At 42.1% G+C, this 14,970-nt stretch overlaps 1 long non-coding RNA gene across 1 annotated transcript in view; it reads right to left on the minus strand.

Moving 5' to 3' along the window:
- LOC134839199 (uncharacterized) overlaps positions 1–12,490 on the minus strand; it is a 33,824-nt gene extending 21,334 nt beyond the window's left edge. Inside the window, exons 1-2 of the long non-coding RNA XR_010162370.1 lie at positions 12,400–12,490; positions 11,893–12,003 (exon numbers count right to left, since the gene is read on the minus strand). This is a non-coding gene — a long non-coding RNA (uncharacterized LOC134839199). The remainder of the gene's footprint in view (positions 1–11,892; positions 12,004–12,399) is intronic.
- Between the last annotated feature and the right edge of the window lie 2,480 nt (positions 12,491–14,970).

The raw sequence follows: 14,970 nt of genomic DNA on the forward strand, positions 1-14,970 counted from the left end.
GAACGTGGCCACATCGGAGAAACAACTGGAGTCGATGGGGAATCGGTTGGCGCAAGAGGGAGGCAGATGGCCCTTCTTAAACCCAAGGTTGGAAAATGCCACGAGGAAAACAAGAGAGGATGCGCCGCCTCTGGTGAAGCAGATCTGGGAGTTTCTCGAGGAGCAACTGGGAAAAGCTGAGGAAAAGGGGATGACGGTTGGCAGGTTCGTCACGGCAGCCAATGAGGTCACGATTGGAGGATTTTGGAGAGAGCACGCGTGGGGTGAGCTAAAGACGAGGAGGGATCATGAGATTCTTGAGTTCTTGAGTCCTTGTTGGGGAAGAGAGTTCCTGACTGAGGTGTACAGTGCGAAGGAGACGATCTTTGATGCGTTTATACAGGAGATGTTGAATATGCCTATCAGCCTGTTGCTGGCGCTGTACCTGGTCTACCCAAGATACTTGTTCAATATGGGCCCCGCATACATGTTCAGTCGTGGTGTGGACACCCTCAGAATAGATGGATACTTGACGTTAGTACTCCTGACCCACGGTGAACTGGCGTCATTTCACCGATTGATGAGGTATGGGGAGCCCCTGGCGATGGGAAGAACACACTCGAGTATTGAGACCTACTCGTACAAGTGTGCAGCCGGGCTAAGGACGCTGCTCGTGCAGTATCTACTGATGCAGAACAGGCACCTGACTGGCGAAGAAAAGAGCCCGAAGACCAGAGAGGAGTGGAGAAAAGTGAATGGAGGCATGCCCCTATTAACGGATCTATGCCTGGCCATGAGATCGGATCCCATGGGGATTATCCGGGGGCTGGGGGAGGTCGTGACTTGTATATATGGACCGGCTGTCACGTTCGCATTTCCAGATCCCTTGGTGACAGCTTATCGATACTCCGTGACCCACGTGAGCCTCATAAGCGTACTGGATGGAACGACACTGAACTGGTGCCAGCAAGAGGTGCTAAGGGCACAAATGAGCAACACGGTGCTCTTCGGAAAGGTGAAGGATCCAGAGTTGATCGTGTACAGTTTCCGAGGACAAATGCAATGCCGGATGGGAGGCAAGCGCGAGGGCCCCATCGAAACTTACCCCAAGTTTTGGAACTTGAATCCCTTGGCAGCCAATGGACAAGAAATCTTGAGAATCCCTGCATGGACAAAAAGTTTCGAGTTGGTGAAAAAGGAGCTGGAAGCGATATTGGAGAGAGAAGCCCTACCGACGAGCATTCCCGAGTTCCCCATAGTGAGGAGAATGACCCTAGGGATGAACAGTTCCCTGGTTGTCCCATCCTCCTACGCGAGAACCACGACTGAAGAACGGCAGAAGGAGTTTACTGACGGCTGGGATCCGCTCTTCATCGGCTATACTGCAGCAATTTATTTCCATACTAGCGATGTGAAGATAAACTCATGGACGACTCAAGCCAAGAAGATCAGAGGGTCGATGCCCCCTAAATTCGACGTGCGAGATACCTTGAGAGTACTTAAGCGGGCAGGCCTAGAGAACCAGCTGCCGGTATGGGACGACGGCAGGATGATAGTGGAAGAAGGGCATGTAGCACTGAAAGCAGACGCGATGCTATTTGCCACAAGGAAGTACCGGGCACCTTACGGACTTGAGCTGATGGAGCGTAATAGAGAAGGAAAGAAGTTAGATGCAGCAGGTCCATTGTACGTGGCACTGACAAAAGGTGAGGCGACGAGTTCAGCGACACCATCACCCCTTCCAGTAGACATCCCTGGGGATAAAAAGAGTGGCACCGTGGCAGATCGATTCAAGAGGATCTTTGAGAGAAGGGAAGCAGAGTCAGGAGACGAAAGCATGGATGAAACCCTCAGTGAGGCAGGAGAGGATATGGAAGTGGGAAACACACCGGAGCAAAAGCCAACGGAAGTGGAATTCACAGCGCAGGAATTGTTGAAAGACCTGAGTGAAGAAAACTGGGCAGATACTCCCACGCCACCTTTGACCTCGTCCCCTCGCAAGTACCCGGAAATGTCGTTGACAAGCGAGAATCCCAACATGGGAATGATCTTCTTGAGTACGGAGAGGAGGGAGAAGAATACCTTCGAGGGAAACAGAGACGCCTTCCTGGGCACTCTGGATGGAGATGCTTGGCAAAAGTTCTTGAGCGAATTCAATCGAGAAGTGGATGAAGACACCACGTTGGATAATTTCAAAGAGGAACTGTGGGACACGGTGGTGAAATTTGGTGAGCCTGTCCTGGTGGGGACGGGTTTAGAAGAGAAAGCCAGAGTGGAACTACTGAACAAGATGGTCGAGTTGAGGAAGTCAAGGAAGACCAGAGAAGACAAATGTAAAGACAGCTCTACTCCGAAACAGAAAACTGACAATAAAATAATTAAGTGTACAAGGGGGGATAAGGTAGGAACTAGTAATATGATTAAAAGTACTAATATCCTTAAGGCTCGAGCAGGGGGGAGGCAAGAGTTGGCTGGGGAAAAGGAAGTTGAATCAGTGATGATACCAATGACGCCCCCAAGCAAAGACGTGAGGTCTCGCAAGAGGAAGAGAGACGTAGAGGGATTGGGCAGTCCTTCAGCTGACGCGGTCTCGGAAAAAGACTTGAGAGAGACGGCTCCCATGGTTCTGGCGCGATGGAAAACGGCAGCCTACAAGAGTAGCTATGAACCGAGGAAACTGCTCGACATAGAAAAAGAAATGGAGAATCCCACTAGTTCCGTGACGGAGGAGGATTTCAAACCTCAGAGAATAAAAATGAAGCGAGGTTCGACGAGCGGGCAGACCTGGGAAGTAGATGTTGGCAAAGAGTGGGTCTCAAGTGAACATCAAGCTGTCGGGAAGCAAGTGACCAGTGATCCTCTTGAGAAAAGTAAAACCAGAAACACCTCCCGACCATGGTGGATAGCTCTCGAGACATTGAAGGAGATGGAAGGCTGTTTGAAGAAGTTGAACAGTGGAGTGGCTCGCAAACGACACAGCTGGGCCACCCAGCAGAAGGCTGAGGTCAACAAGATAGAGTTGGCAAACCAGCTGAAGAGATCCTGGCAGAACTTATTGAAGGATCATTTTGAAGAGGCGATGAGGACATCCTCATCGGCACCACCACTGATGGCGAATCCCTTTATCAGGACTGCAGGACAACTGATGTTCGCGTGGAGCCTGTTGGGGATAGAGCTGGAAACGCTGACTTCATACGACAAGTTGAAGCTGGGAGGCAAAAATCTAGATATATACCGAATGCTGATGCAGCACGTTGCCAAGGACAACTCAGGCTTGAGTCTGGCAAGGAGGAAGGATGCAACCTGTTTCTTGAGGTGGACGATGTCGATGATGACTGACAGTACCATCCTAGCATGTCATCAGAAGGCAGTCGCAAGCAAGACGTTGGAAAGGAGAGTCTCCACAGTCATCTTGAATGTGTATCAGAGCACTGGGATAGAGAGGGAGGATGGTTCTAGGCAATCTCTGGAGAGCCATAGGAAGTTGGATGAGATACGGAGGTTCTACAACAAGAAGTTCGAAGAGGAGCACGACGTTCACCGCAACCTGGCTTCGTCAGGGGAGTACTTGAAACTCAACAAAAAGGGAGAGTACCAATATGTTTCTGGAGTAATGGGAATGGCGTACAACCCCTTCTTGGACCTGGAAGCTGGAGGAGCCAACAGAAATTATGAAGTGGCGGAGCTGTTGAAGTTCTGGACAGAGAAGATAGTGGAGATAGACGTTGTGGAGAGAGAGAGACCTAGCCTGGGTCTGGTTCTTGAGGGGATGCCGGAAGTGATAAGTGTGCCACGCTCAAGTAAAAGAGTGGAGCTAAAAATGGGTGATGGGAGTGGCGTGTTGATCACGAACCTGGGAGTGGTATGGAAATTACTCAGACCCTCCTGGTGTCCACATCCCCATGCAAGTATGATTGAGGAGGTCACTGAGCGAGTGAGATTGGCACCGACAGAGGATGAGGACTTGGCGATCTTGAGCATAGTACACAAACTGATCCTGCCTCAGGTGAAAGAATCAAGTGAGGTGACAAGTGGAACAGAGCCGGTGAGGGGGATGGAGCCGGGCAGTTGTCTTGATTCGACATGCAGTAACGGCGAACATATTTGTGATGGACGATCATGCGTCAGGATACAATCTTTCCAGAAAGAGGACCTCACTACCTGGTTTGAAGATATCACTGAAAGGGAGAAGAGTGAGGTACAGATAGTGGCTGAATGTTACGCGAGGACCACCGTGAACCTAGCGACAGCCTTGGGATTCTTCTCAAGAATGTGCAGTCTCCAGTCACTGGAGAGGCTAGAGTCAGAACATCACCTGGTGACCGCGTTAAGCGTGGAATCATGGCCCGGAGTGCTACAAGTGAACCAGAAGCACATCAAGAGTTGGAAGATCGGACTCGAGGCAGAGATGGGATTTCCCATGAGCGGAGCCTATGGATTGCCTCTAAATGCAAAATCCTTAGTGGGATCAGTGCTGGCTAACCTATGTGGGAGCCACTATCCACTACACATGGCGATGGTGGAGGTGTCCAGCCAGAGGGTGATGATAGACAAAGCCTTCTCAGTGCCCAAGTGCGTGAGACTAGCTCGGATGTCACACCACTCACACAAGCTATTGAGGAAGATCCGAGGAGCAGTACCAAAGGAGCAAGGAGATGACTTGAGTGAAATCTGGGGTGAAGAACTTCTAGGCTTGGAGAGCGAAAATACAAGTGATCATGGGAAGCAGAACGTGGTGGGGAAACCCACAGTAGGTGCTTCAAGCTCGGAAGAAGTCGACGTGGTGCATGAGAAAATGATGGAACTTGAGCCTCTCCTAGAAGCTTCGGGAGAACGCAACCTTAGAAGCATCGACCTCACGCATGGGGATTGTCCATGCCACTGTCTGGCGCAGACAGTGTGGTACCCGGACCGCGCCAATCTCTGTCTGATCTGGGACGTAGAAGAAATTAAGTCGCTAGGACTACCGGAGTATCGACAAAAGGTGACCATCTTAGTGGTAAGCACGATGCTGGCTCTGAGATGGATTGAGGAGAATGTAGCGAAGTACAGAGAATCGAGAGCGCCAACAGCTGAGTCGATTTATGCGATAGATTACAGCAGGAGACTGGAGTTGTTCGAGACTGCATGCAAGGTATTCGCCATACCAGTGCAAGTCAGACACATATGGAGCCGCCTGAGATTCTTTCCTTGGTTTCGTGCGACGTTAACATCCTGGTTGTATGCAGTGACAAAGGACCACATGAGGAAACATCAGAAGGAATATCGACAATTCCAAGCTGAAATAGGGCCAGATGCCTTTAAGAGACCTCTGCTAACCCATCGAAACGCAATCACGGCGGGGTGGAAAAGAGTAGGCAGAATATCCAGAGACAATTCTAGAGCGAGGGAAACGATACTGGAGGAGGACCTGGCGAGGAATGTGAGCTTGAGTCTTCACAACTTTTTCTGCTTGAACCGGGAGTCGAAGGTGAAAGGCCTACCAAGTCAATTGAAAAGGTTGCAAGAGCAGAGAGAGTGGATGCGAGCCTATGAACAGCTGAAGGCCTGAGAGGAAATTGTGATCAGCTCCGATGACGAAGAGGCACTATTGGAACAAATTACAGTGCCAAGAACACCGGTATCAGGTACCTCGAAGGCGAAGAGCACGAGGTGAGCCAGTGGCTCGAAAGGAAATTCTAGAGTCTTGAGTCTTGAGAGGGAGGGGGCTTAAGCGTGAACTTGGGTAAAATCTGGCTTCACGAAAAAGAAATTTTAGACGAATAAGATATTGTTATTAATATGATAAATCTAGTATATAAATCAAATTGATGCATGACAATTCTCTGACTGAAATAGGACAAAAGAAATTTTAAAATTACCAGCTTAAAAAGCGGGGATCCAGGGGTGCAGGTGTGTGCAGATTTTGATTGCTGTTTAGCGATAGTGTGAAAATTTTATATGGTCGTGAATTTTGCAAGGTAGATAAACTTAAGTTCGATGCAAACTTCTGTAAATGACCACTGGCACTGTATCTTGAGCAACACTCGGTTCTCTGGGGCTTATTGGCAGATGACAACACACGATGAGGACATCGATCTCGAGTCCGGGGAGTATGTGCCAGTCGGTCATGTCTAGGGGTTTGACCTTGAGAAATACGCAATTTTGAAGTGAAATTTTAATTTTAAAAAATTCGAATTGAGCATGTCATGCTCAATTTTCTCGAACCAACTGAAAAGTGAAAAAGTCAGAGATCAGAACACCCGAATTAACAATTGCGGGAAACTACTCAAGAAAAAGGCAGGAAATTGCTGTTCGCAATTTCTCGACACGAAATATCAAGAGAGTAGAGCTGTCTTATCTCGAAAACAGGAGAAAACAACATTGACTTGAGAAAGGATCACTATTCGAATGGAATAGTGTGGACCTTCAATGGAATAGAGGACAGCTCGAGTGTCCTAATGGTCCAAACGAAAACTTCAATTCTTGAGACAGAACTTACTTTCGTTATTGAAACTAATTGGCCTTAAAACTTATTTAGTTATATTAGTTAATTCTCAAGCTGCTCATCTTTAACTTACTCCTCATACTCAAGTGCGTCGATATGTAAGTTCCAATTTAAATTTCTCGAGTGTATTTTATGATAGTTATGTTGAGATAAGGCGAGTTTTAGGTTGATCCATCTGAAATGGATCAAAGTTCCACTGTCCAATAAAAAGTAACTAAGCGGATTGTTCCGACCCGGTTTTCAACGGCGTTCATGTATTTTGGGTATTCCGAGACCTAAGTATGGGGACATTTTTATTTCTAGAGTGGGGGGGTATTTTGGTAGTGGCCTTTAAGCTGTAATGGGTTCTAGTCTCATGTCGCAAGCGAACCGAATTGGCTCCGACCGTTCTTGAGGCGGAAAAACACAAGAGATAGTGTCCCTGACCCTTGAGCCAATGGTTATAGGGCCTATTTTTCTTGAGCCTCATATGTGACTAAAGTAGGCGACTGTTACATAGTGTTTTTATGTCCCCACTATTTGTCCTCCTCTACGTTTCTTGTAGAGGTGTTATTTACAATCTTGGCCGAAGGGAACTTAGTGTAGCGGTCGATACACAGTAAAATATATTTGTTGTTACCCCAACTAGCGTCCAACGGTCCCGCAAAATCCAAATTGATTTCTTCGTTCGCGAATGTCAACGTCGGGAGTTTCGAAATATTATTGGTGCCTAGTATCACTTTAATGTTCTTACCAGCTTTTAAACATTGGGTCCATGTTCTCCCGTGATGGTAGATTTCCCGATAAATATGTGGCCACCACAAATAATCTGCGAGGAATTTCATCCCGAACTGTCCTGGGTGAGTCTCGTGTAACATCGAATTAAAAGTTCCCCTGATGGTAGCTGGGACGACTAGTTTGTTGTCCAAAAAGAGTAGGTCATCCTTCACGTGTAGGTCTTTAGTATAGTTCTTCATGTAGGTCCCGTGTATGCCCATCGGTCGATTCCGCTTTATCGTCTCTATCAGGTCCCACAGCACCTTGTCTTCTCTCGTCATGATCTGAAGCAATTTCTTCGAACAGTGGTTCTCTGGGCGAATTGGGGAAATCGGTAAATTCAGATCGGCCTTATATCTTCTTAAGAGATCAGCGTGGTCTGGTGGAAGTTTGTCGTCTCTGAATTTGAGAACAATATTATGTTCTTCGGGGATAATCAAAAGGGGTTCACTCATTTTGTCCATTGGGAGTTCTTGTTTTTTCTTGTTAGGTGGTATGAGGTGTCTGTTTCGAAGTAAAAAATGTAGAAGGACTTTGTCCGAAAAAGTAATACTTTTAAAATTAAATTTTGAATTATCGACTGGTTGGCAATTTGTAGTACAGTTTTCTGTCCGAGAATGATTATTGTGGCAAATTTTTATCGACTGAGCGATACAAGATATGATAGCAGCAATAATCTTGAGATTGAGTAAAGCTAACGAGCTATTCAGCTGATTCTGACCAATCACGTCGCTTGAATTTTCTTTTCCCGATGGGATTGTATTAACTCGTGAATTAATATTTACAGCGACCGTTGGTCTATCTACAGAATTTACAGTAAGTAATTTAGAATCAATTTTAGTCGATAAAATGTTCTGAATTCTGTCGATTGAAGCGACTACAAATTCGTCGTCATAATGTGAAATTGGAAGGGCTTTGCCCGAAGGAAGTCTAGATAAGAGGTCAGTAAAGCCCATGTCCTTTCCTGGTAAATGTGAAATTTTAAAATTGAAAGGTAAAAGTCTGTTTACCCAGCGGGTCAATCGACTGTGCATCGTTTTATTGCCATGATTTGCCGAAAGTGCTGATAGTAGAGCTTTATGGTCAGTGACTATTTGGAATTCTGTTCCGTACAGGTAGTTTCTGAAATGTTCTGTAGCCCATACGACTCCCAGTAGCTCTAGTTCGTTGGTAGAATATTTCATTTCATGGTTGTTTAAAAATCTGGATGCAAATGCGATTGTTTTCCACTGGTCGTCCTGTAATTGCTCTAGGGTAGCCCCTAGTCCGCTATGTGAAGCGTCCGTTTTTAGTCTTGTCTTCTCTTTTATATCAAAGTGGCTGTTTTCTGCAATATTTACAATTTCGGTTTTTAACTTCTCAAAAGCTATTGAATGGCTGGTATCCCATTTGTATAGCGATTTTTTGTTTAGAAGGGGTCGAAGAGGGGAGCTTAAAGTGGATAAATTAGGGACGAATTTTACATATTGGTTTATTGAGCCGAAAAATGAGCGAAGTTCAGAAATATTCTTCGGGGTTGGCAAATTTTTTATAGCGTCGGCTTTACCGACCAGCGGTCGTACTCCATTGCCTGGGATCTTGAAGCCAAGCCATTCGATGTCATATTTAAAAAATGCGCATTTCCCCCATTTCACTGCCATGTTGTTCTTATCTAAGATTGATAAAATTTTGTGCACTTTTGCTTTATGTTCTTCCAGCGATCCACGTGAGGCTACCAGGATGTCGTCTATGTAACAATTTGTAAACGGGATATTTTTCAACATTGAGTCCATGACCCGTTGGAATTCATTGGGCATGTCTCCTAATCCGTAAAATCCCGTAAGAAACCGATACGTTCCAGTCGTTTCGCCGCCTACTATGCTAAAATTGCACTGTTTACTGGTTTGATTGCAAAGTTGAAGTTGGCTATATGCGTTTTTCAGGTCTAAGTTACTAAACCACACTCGCCCGTTGGGTTTTTCTGAAATTTGTAGTGCCACGTTATCAATCAGTTCGTGTATATTCGACATTTGATACTTATTTTTAAAAGTTTGATCATTTAAAAGCTTGGAATCCAGTGCCAGTTTTATTGAAGAATCCTTTTTCCGAGTGATTACAATTGGGCTGATAAAGCAATCTTCGTCGCATTTCTCTAATTTTATTATGTGACCTTCTTTTTCCATTCTTTTTAATTCATCGTTCACTGCCGCGAGTAAATGGAGTGGTACTCTTCTCCCTTTGGACTGTATTGGTTTAAAAGGTGTGTGAAAATGGGTTACCTTCCGATCGTTAGGTATTTTCCCCACTCTAGTGAATAAGTCCTTAAACTCGTTAAAAATGTTGTCTGATAAAGAAGGTAAGTTTTTGTACTCACTCTCAAGTGTGGGTTGACTGATCATGCAGATTGGTTGCGGGCATTTCCTCTGCGAAATTTCTATGCCCAGTTTGGGTAAATTGTCGTTCCCCAATATGTTACGCTCGTGTCCGCCGGTTATGAGGAATGGGGTTTCTTCGCTGATCCACCCATTGGATTGTGTTCTGACAATTATTTTTCCCAAGATATTGATCGTATCGTTGGTAAATCCGCAGTATAGGTCTTTTATTATTTTCTCCACTGGGTGTATCTTGAGGTTTGGGTATCTTAGTTTAATTTCATGAAGAACATTCTGTTTTAAAAAGCTTACAGGACTTGCTGAATCTACTGGTATGTTCATATTTACAATCATGTCCCAGAAGGTTCAGGTTCAGAAGTTTCTTTGTTTCAAGACCATTATTGTCGTAGATAGTTCTGACACTCAACACCGAGAAGTCGTCATCGTCACTCTGTCCGTACTCATTCCACGCATTTATCACGTCGCACGATTCTTTTTCTTCTCAGTATGTACAATTCTCAGTATTTACGAAATTATTTGATACATTATTTACAGTTGGTCTCTTATTGCGTGATTTACATAATTTGGCGAAGTGTCCCTTATAGTTGCAGTTTTTACATGTTATTTCCTTCGCTGGGCAAACATTTAAGTGCCCTTTCGTAAATGTATTTCCGCACTTCATGCATGAGTTACTCCTTTCGATGTTTAGGCTTGGTTCTTTTTTGATATGATTGTGGTTGCTAAACGATTTAAAAGTTGTCCCGTTGGTCGATGACCGTGACATATTTGTCAGTTTCTGGTGATTAAAATATCCCTTTTCGTCGATTAGGGCTTGATTAAGTGCTTCCGACGGGCTTATGGTAGCTGAAAGTAGCTTCCTCTGGGTGTCTGTGTTCTTCATATTGCAAATGAAGATATCCCTTATCCACTCTGCCTCGTCGGATTCCTTGATGTTGCACGTGCTGGCTAGGTCCGTCAGCGCTCCCCAGAATTGTTCGTACGACTCACGATCTTTTTGTTTTCGATTTAGAAGTTTATATCTTTCGAACGTAGTATTGGGCGGTTTGTTAAATGCTGCGCCTAGTAGAGTCCAGAACTCGGAGAATGATATTGCTAAAATCTTGACTCTCGGGTTCTTTTGTGTAAAAACTCTTTTTCCTTCGCTCCCTAGGGCTAAAAATAAAATTGATCGCAGTTTCTTGTCCGCCTCCGTTCGTCTCATTCCATTAAATTTTCTTTTCTCTTCGTTGATCCCTTTCTCTTCTGCGGATTCGTACTGTTTCATTGTGCTTTTGTTCCTGCTCTCTCTGTTGGCTTTTTCCGCGTCCGACTCGCTGCCTGTCGCCTGTTCCAAAATTGGAATTTGCGTCTCCGGTATCTCTGGTCCATGTAGGCTCTCTATATCCAGATTTTCTTTCGCTATGATCGCCAATTGGAATTGGTCGCTCCATTGGGTCCAGGCATGCGGTGGCTCTAGGGTGTGATTAGGCCAAAAGGGGGGAATTCCACGCACGTTCGAATCATTTGACTGCGCCATAATAAACTGTTCTAATTCTAGTGTCTATGTACAAGGTATGTATATAAGCTTAAGTGTTAAAACGTTAAAAGGAAGTAGTTGAATTAAGACGTTAAAAAGGACAACTGAACTTCCGTTCATATCGACCGATGGTCGTAACTAAACTGGTATTAATTAAAATACCGAAGGTCATTATAACAAACTAAAAACAAATCACAACACGTATTATCATGAAAATATATTTTCCCGTTTAAAGGGCGGAGTATGAGGCATCTAACCCGATATATCATAAACCGAAACCAATTTAGTCGAATCCACAAGTTAAAAAAAACTGCGTAAAATATTTTTACAAATCGGAGTTGGCCTAGCGAGAACTAAAATAGACCAACTAAATCAATAAGAGTTAGAATTTGAAATACAAAAATCATGATGCTGAAGTTATGTATGTGGAAAAACGGGCCTGATCAGCAGAGGAGATGAATCCTGTGCACAAATGAACTTACGGGAAAAAAGTATTGTACCCGGTAGCAAAAGATTTACAAGCGCTTGTACTAATGGCCCACTACAAGGAATTAAAATTTTTAACTGATATAATTTTTAAAAATCATTTTTTTTCTTTTTAACTAATTCTTTAAAATTTTAATAATAAAATTGATGTTCGGGAACAAATACATCATTAATTCACTCAATCTTAACAGTAAAAATGGATTTGCTCGATATAATTTTCTCTAAATGTGAAATTTTGGCACTTTATGATGACGAAGAGGAATTCAAGAGTACTAGCTCTAAAAATAACACTCAACATTTTGCAGCCGTCGTATTTCGTAGTGTAGTTGGGGGTCGCCTTAAGGCCAATTCATCAATATTGTCAGTTACATCCAACGACACACCTTCAGCAGTGTCCAACGAATCGCCTTAAACAATACAATCTTAATACGTATCTTGATCAAAAAAGACTTCTTACCACGTTGATTTTTCATCACAAAAAATGACCTTTTGTTGTCTGGGGATCGCTGTTCAATTTTTGCGACTAGTATGAGTAACTTTGGCAAACCGGTTTATCGGATCTTAAAAAAGCTGCAAAATATGCGTTAACGAAAAAAATAGCAATAAAACTTAACTAGAAAACACTGCAATTGTATCATGAATGATTATAAATTTTTAATCGCGTAATTTTGGTAATTTGAGCTTGTTAAAAAAAATTATAGTCGTTTTTTGATCCTGATTTAAGACGCGGCTATCATCAATTTATCACAGAGGAAGGAATATCGGATGATACAATTTTTGCAACTGGAATCTTGGCTACTTACCATACTCTAAGACTCCATCCATGGGTTGCTCAAATGCTGAAGTCATGGGCATCTGGACTTAAACTAAATCAAAAGCTAATATTACAAATACTATTTATTCGGAAAAAAATTAAAATAGCTGAAAATAAGGTCCCAAAAAACCAACTTTGTTAAGATAACTGCTAATCTTAACAAAGTTGGATTTTTGGGACATTATTTTCAGCTATTTTTTTTATAACAGAATATTTTAACCATATTTTTGATATTGACCAACTTTTTCTAATTAAGACAAGACTTTGTATCAAATTGCATCAGCTAATTAATTAGCTAAAAATTCAATAATTATGTGAGTAGTTAGTAAAAACTTTAGCTACAAGTTCAACACGAAGTTTACGTTTGCACCACTTGTGATACAACACAAGAGAATCTAAAAAAAATCGAAAATGTCGAGAAAAGCAGATCTGTCATAACGAATAAAAAACATATTTGAAATTAAAACATAGCTAGACAACAGAATGCGAAATTAGCATCGGAAGATAATTTCCCAAGCGGTAATAGATATCTTGGCAGGAAGCCGAAAAAAAATCAACAAGACTTAGGAGTTTTGAAAAAACCTTGTCGCTCTCAAAACGCTCAAAAAACACTGTCTGCACGTCAAAAGAAACAATATGAGACAACTAAGCCGATAAAATATAGCCAGAAATCTAAGAGGCCCAAAAAAAAACAAAATTAAAAAAAAATTCAAGACAAATAAGAAGTTATTAAGAACCCCTCGCTCTCAAAACACAGACACCCACACAAACTCATACTTTTTTGTTAGTCGAAGGATGCAATATGAGGCCGATAAGCCGATATAATATAGGCCAAAAACCTATCAAGCCAAAAAAAAAGAAAACAAAAACAAAAAAGTGAACTAGAACTTCTGTTACGATGTTTTGCTTTTTGTTCAATCCACAGATGAGCATAAATAATTAGTTTCCATTGAAATAACTGAAAATTGGGTCCCTAAGCCAATAAAATAAATGCGGAAATCAAGGATATATATTCGATCTCAGGGATTAAAAAATACAAAGAAGCAGCAGAAGTAAATCAGAACAATAATAGCAACTAGTTTGTTTGTAATTTGTAATTTCAAATACGCGATTTAGTTCAATGGTTCAAACAAAGCGGTAACTAAGCCGACAAAAACGAAATCGAAAGTGACGAAGTCGAAAATTCAAAAAAAAACCACGAAATATCATGTAAATAATTTGAACTGCGAATTTATTAGGATAATACTGAGGATGCGCAGTGAGAGTAATAAGCCAATGAGCGCAAATATGCGACGCACATACTGCATGCATGTCGGTTACTGCAAGCATCTGAAATCTGTTGAAAAAGTTGGTAACGGAAAAAAGTCCTCAACCCGATTGCAAAACCCTTGCTACCGCAGGGGTTATAATTAAGTGGCGGTTTTAGAAAAGAACTCACTTTCAGCCCTCTTTCTGAATTAAATTTGACAAACTGCTCAGCGTTCCAAAATAAAATATATTTGCGTATAGAATATTGACTTTTTTCTCTAACTCTTCTTTTCGCGGAGAGGAGCTTTAGCCAGGTTTCCAAAAAAAAAACAAAACAAAAACAGCGGTAGATAAAGTTCAAGTTCACTAGTTTTTTTAAGACCAAGCTCCTTGCAACGAATACTTTATCACGCCTGTTTTAAGAGGAAAAATTTTCATTTTACTCAATCTGTTGTTAAGATAATGGGAAGAGTTTTGTGTATGAGTGTCTTTTAGTTTTTTTACGCAAAACAAGGTAACACTTATAATTATTGGAATGGGTCGAATGGTATATAAGCTCTATCGAACGCAATTCAAACGGTAAAAACAAAGTACGAAATCTTTTTGCCCAATGTTGAAAAAAGAGGTTTGAAGTTTTCGAGTTTTGGTCTCACTTAGAGCGAGTAAAGCAAGCGAGTAGGTCTTATAATTTTCTAAATACTGTAATTCAAGTTAAGCCGTAAAATTAAATTGCGGAGTTTCAGCGCCTTGATGCAAAAACTTTTAGAGATCGATTTTGCACTTTTTTGCTTTTTACTTTACTCCTACAAACAAAAAATCTGGTCCTTTCATCACACCACAAATTTTTATGCTTTTAGTGTCAGAGAGGATAAAAATTGGGGAAAAATCTAGCTGAATACAAGCACAACAAAAACTACCATTCTGATAGAGCTTGAAGTTAAAGGCAGATAAAAAAATTGGCCAAATAGCAAAAATGGAGGCAATTCAAAGCATAATTTAGTTTTATTACTGATAAGCAAGTAGCACAGCAAATTCCGAACACAGTAAGTTCATAAACAGTACCCAAAAAATAAGAAGCTTCTCTCTTTTCTTTGCTTTCTTTCTAACTTGGTATTTTTAGCAAAGAATGACTAAATTGCGCAACAAAATTGCAAAAAGAGAACAAAATTAGCAAACATTTTGTTCTGTGTAGTTAAATTAAGTCGAAAATGACATCTGTTCATCAAATTTTGTCTCTTTTGGTCAAAAAAATTGAAATTCTTCAGACCAGTTTTTTCAACACTGAGAATTTTTTTTTGAAATTTTGTCGAAC

Source organism: Symsagittifera roscoffensis, chromosome 2, assembly GCF_963678635.1.
Source record: "Symsagittifera roscoffensis chromosome 2, txSymRosc1.1, whole genome shotgun sequence".
In the NCBI taxonomy this organism is placed as follows: Eukaryota; Metazoa; Xenacoelomorpha; order Acoela; family Convolutidae; genus Symsagittifera; species Symsagittifera roscoffensis.